The 5,000-nt window shown below is 54.4% G+C and overlaps 1 non-coding gene across 1 annotated transcript; it reads right to left on the reverse strand.

Annotated features, from left to right (window-relative positions):
* Positions 1–791: 791 nt before the first annotated feature.
* LOC138943955 (small subunit ribosomal RNA) lies at positions 792–2,712 on the reverse strand. The gene has a single exon (XR_011448597.1). It is a non-coding gene; the product is annotated as a small subunit ribosomal RNA (ribosomal RNA).
* Between the last annotated feature and the right edge of the window lie 2,288 nt (positions 2,713–5,000).

Consider the following 5,000-nt stretch of genomic DNA (forward strand, 5'->3'; position numbering starts at 1 on the left):
TCTCCGAAGAGAGAGAGATAAAATCGTTGGCCCTTCGATCAGCCTGGCCGCGCGCGTCCGAGCACGCGCGCGGACCGCCGCCACCGCTGGGGAGGCTACGGCACAAAAGTTGTTTCGCGATCGGAGCGTCTCTTCCCCGTACATATAATATAATAATATATATATTTGGAAGAGCCGGGGCGGAATGTTCTTTGAAGAAACCGTCGGACTTGATCGGGTGTGATCCGTCCTCTCGCCCGTTCGTCCGATAGCCGCGCGCTCGCGTACAAACACGCTGACCGCTGCCCCGGTGCGGGGAGGGGCGCGTTCACGAGCGTTGCGGACGCACGGACGGGCGTAGGTTACCACCGGTACGCGCTAACGCCGGATCGTAACTCTGCGCTTGGCAAGAGCGCGATCGGGAAAGCGTCTTCTGCTCCGAATCGCATTCATGTAATTTCGCAATTTGCGCAACGAGCCTCAACGGGTCGCGCGCGACGCGACGCGACGCCGGTTGCGGCTACGAAGCTTAAGGAGAGAGTCTCGGATAATCCTCTCCTCCTCCATCCCGCTCGCACGACGCCGACCGCACCGAAAAAGGCCGACGGCGCTCTGCTGCTGGCTTCCCTTTCTCTCTCGGGTCGTCGCAGAGGCGCGCGGCGTTCGACGCGCGTCGTCGTATTAGTACATGCGGGATATAATCCGTCAATTCCATTTTACTTTCGTATCTGTTTTCTTTGTCCATTCAGTCGCCGACTGCTGCGAGCGCGCGTCCAAAAGACTCGAGACGCAGAGCAGGACCTCCGGAACGTTAATGATCCTTCCGCAGGTTCACCTACGGAAACCTTGTTACGACTTTTACTTCCTCTAAATGATCAAGTTTGGTCATCTTCCCGGCAACATCGGCAATGCCGAGACATTGCCGCGCACCAGTCCGAAGACCTCACTAAATCATTCAATCGGTAGTAGCGACGGGCGGTGTGTACAAAGGGCAGGGACGTAATCAACGCGAGCTTATGACTCGCGCTTACTGGGAATTCCTCGTTCATGGGGAACAATTGCAAGCCCCAATCCCTAGCACGAAGGAGGTTCAGCGGGTTACCCGGGCCTTTCGGCCAGGGAACACACGCTGATTCCTTCAGTGTAGCGCGCGTGCGGCCCAGAACATCTAAGGGCATCACAGACCTGTTATTGCTCAATCTCGTGCGGCTAGAAGCCGCCTGTCCCTCTAAGAAGATTTGTTTGTACGTTGGTAGTAAAAACCCGCCAGCCGAAGCCGGGGGCCTTCGCGATACCATAAGGTACGCCTATTTAGCAGGCTAGAGTCTCGTTCGTTATCGGAATTAACCAGACAAATCGCTCCACCAACTAAGAACGGCCATGCACCACCACCCACCGAATCAAGAAAGAGCTATCAATCTGTCAATCCTTCCGGTGTCTGGGCCTGGTGAGGTTTCCCGTGTTGAGTCAAATTAAGCCGCAGGCTCCACTCCTGGTGGTGCCCTTCCGTCAATTCCTTTAAGTTTCAGCTTTGCAACCATACTTCCCCCGGAACCCAAAAGCTTTGGTTTCCCGGAAGCTGCCCGCCGAGTCATCGGAGGAACTTCGGCGGATCGCTAGCTGGCATCGTTTATGGTTAGAACTAGGGCGGTATCTGATCGCCTTCGAACCTCTAACTTTCGTTCTTGATTAATGAAAACATTTTTGGCAAATGCTTTCGCTTCTGTCCGTCTTGCGACGATCCAAGAATTTCACCTCTAACGTCGCAATACGAATGCCCCCATCTGTCCCTATTAATCATTACCTCGGGGTTCCGAAAACCAACAAAATAGAACCGAGGTCCTATTCCATTATTCCATGCACGCAGTATTCAGGCGAAGGTAGCCTGCTTTAAGCACTCTAATTTGTTCAAAGTAAACGTACCGGCCCGACTCGACACTCAGTAAAGAGCACCGCGACGGGATATTAGTTGGGCCGCCCCTCGCGAGGCTAAGCCCACCGGTAGGACGTCCCACATCACGCCAGTTAAACACCGCGAGCGGTGAACCGACGGTGTGCGACACAGATTCAACTACGAGCTTTTTAACCGCAACAACTTTAATATACGCTATTGGAGCTGGAATTACCGCGGCTGCTGGCACCAGACTTGCCCTCCAATGGATCCTCGTTAAAGGATTTAAAGTGTACTCATTCCGATTACGGGGCCTCGGATGAGTCCCGTATCGTTATTTTTCGTCACTACCTCCCCGTGCCGGGAGTGGGTAATTTGCGCGCCTGCTGCCTTCCTTGGATGTGGTAGCCGTTTCTCAGGCTCCCTCTCCGGAATCGAACCCTGATTCCCCGTTACCCGTTACAACCATGGTAGGCGCAGAACCTACCATCGACAGTTGATAAGGCAGACATTTGAAAGATGCGTCGCCGGTGCTAGGACCGTGCGATCAGCACAAAGTTATTCAGAGTCACCAAAATAAACGGTGGACGAACGGCGAACCGCCCGCCACCGATTGGTTTTGATCTAATAAAAGCGTCCCTTCCATCACTGGTCGGGACTCTGTTTTGCATGTATTAGCTCTAGAATTACCACAGTTATCCAAGTAAATGTGGGTACAATCTAATGAACCATAACTGATTTAATGAGCCATTCGCGGTTTCACCTTAATTCGGCATGCACTGAGACATGCATGGCTTAATCTTTGAGACAAGCATATGACTACTGGCAGGATCAACCAGGGAGCTTCGTGTTCGGTTACTCGCGTGGAGCGGTAACTCGCGAGCGAGCCCGAAGGCCCGTCGCTATTAAGCTCTTACTTCTCGCGCCGCCGGTCTTTATTAGCCGGTCGGCGACACTCTCTATCTACTTACTTACTTATTACGCAACACACTTTATGCGTGCGTCTCGTCTTCGTGAGAGGAGCGAGGCGGTCCGTGTATATAATAAACCTCCTCCTCTCTTACTTCAAGATCATTCTCCATTTTATATTGTGTATTATAAAAAGATCATACTCATTCTCATTCTCCCAATGTAAACGCGCGATCGCGAGGACCGCGCGATTTACCCTGACGCTAGATCGACGATGCCGATGCTTAGACGTCGAGGATAAATGTGCTATCGTGCTTTTAGCACGCACTTATATTTCGCTACGGCGTACAAAGCGTGCGGGAAGAACGTTGTAATCCGTCCTTCCACGCCACTCGTATCCGTGGAGTAAACGTTCGGTAAGCGCGACGATTCCGCTGCTGCGTCCAAGACGAGAGGGAATCGCGCGGCCAACACACTAGATGCGTGCGCGCCACATAAGAGCCATTCGGTCTTGCGACACCGACTCGTGGCAATGCTGTGCTCGTAATAAAAGTGTGTGCATAGAATAAGCGCCGAAGCGCGACACGTCGTACCCTCTTATAATACCCAACCGGACGGCCAGGCGGTCGGCGACGACACGGCTTTTTGCTTAGCGAGCGCGAGCTCGAGCTCGTCGAAATTTTGTCGACGAGAGCGTAAATACAATAGTCTCTTCCCTCATAGAGACGTTTTACTCGGACTCTGTCCGATAAAGCACAACACAAATCGCCGTTTGTGTTTTCTTCTCTCCTCTTAAACAATAATAAATCTCTCCTGTATCGTTCGTTTTAAACGTTCTCGAAAAGACAAGAACGCAAGAATCGTGCGAGCCGCGCGAAGAACGCGCAACCGCCCGTTCGTCCGATTCGGTTCGGTCCGACGCGCCGAGCGCGACGTACCTCTTATAATACCCAACCGAGCGGCCAGGCGGTCGGCGACGCACGGTACTACGCACGGTCGCTTATGAGTGCGAGCGTCGAAATACCCACGCGCTCGAGACTTTGTCGCTGAAAACGAAAGGCGAAAAAACATCGTTAAAAACATTGTTAGACGAAAAAACATTGTAAATATTATAAAAAGCGTTAAAAATCCGATCGCGGGCGGTACCTCCGATGTACGAAAAGCCGAAGATCGACAAAGTCCCGTCGCGGGCGGTACCTCCGGAGTACGGAAAGTCGAAAATCGTCAAAGTCCCGTCGCGGGCGGTACCTCCGGAATACGAAAAGTCGAAAAACGTCAAAGTCCCGTCGCGGGCGGTACCTCCGGCGCACGGACTGTCGACCACGCACCGACCCGTTTGCGGGCGGTACCTCCGGTTTACGGAAAGTCGAAAATCGTCAAAGTCCCGTCGCGGGCGGTACCTCCGGAATACGAAAAGTCGAAAAACGTCAAAGTCCCGTCGCGGGCGGTACCTCCGGCGCACGGACTGTCGACCACGCACCGACCCGTTTGCGGGCGGTACCTCCGGTTTACGGAAAGTCGAAAATCGTCAAAGTCCCGTCGCGGGCGGTACCTCCGGAATACGAAAAGTCGAAAAACGTCAAAGTCCCGTCGCGGGCGGTACCTCCGGCGCACGGACTGTCGACCACGCACCGACCCGTTTGCGGGCGGTACCTCCGGTTTACGGAAAGTCGAAAATCGTCAAAGTCCCGTCGCGGGCGGTACCTCCGGAATACGGAAAGTCGAAAAACGTCAAAGTCCCGTCGCGGGCGGTACCTCCGGCGCACGGACTGTCGACCACGCACCGATCCGTTTGCGGGCGGTACCTCCGGTTTACGGAAAGTCGAAAATCGTCAAAGTCCCGTCGCTGGCGGTATCTCCGGCGCACGGACTGTCGACCACGCACCGACCCGTTTGCGGGCGGTACCTCCGGTTTACGGAAAGTCGAAAATCGTCAAAGTCTCGTCGCTGGCGGTACCTCCGGCGCACGGACTGTCGACCACGCACCGACCCGTTTGCGGGCGGTACCTCCGGTTTACGGAAAGTCGAAAATCGTCAAAGTTCCGTCGCGGGCGGTACCTCCGGAATACGAAAAGTCGAAAAACGTCAAAGTCCCGTCGCGGGCGGTACCTCCGGCGCACGGACTGTCGACCACGCACCGACCCGTTTGCGGGCGGTACCTCCGGTTTACGGAAAGTCGAAAATCGTCAAAGTCCCGTCGCTGGCGGTATCTCCGGCGCAC

This window comes from Polyergus mexicanus, unplaced genomic scaffold, assembly GCF_030449975.1.
Source record: "Polyergus mexicanus isolate NDT 795.1 unplaced genomic scaffold, iyPolMexi1.0 SCAF_65, whole genome shotgun sequence".
In the NCBI taxonomy this organism is placed as follows: Eukaryota; Metazoa; Arthropoda; class Insecta; order Hymenoptera; family Formicidae; genus Polyergus; species Polyergus mexicanus.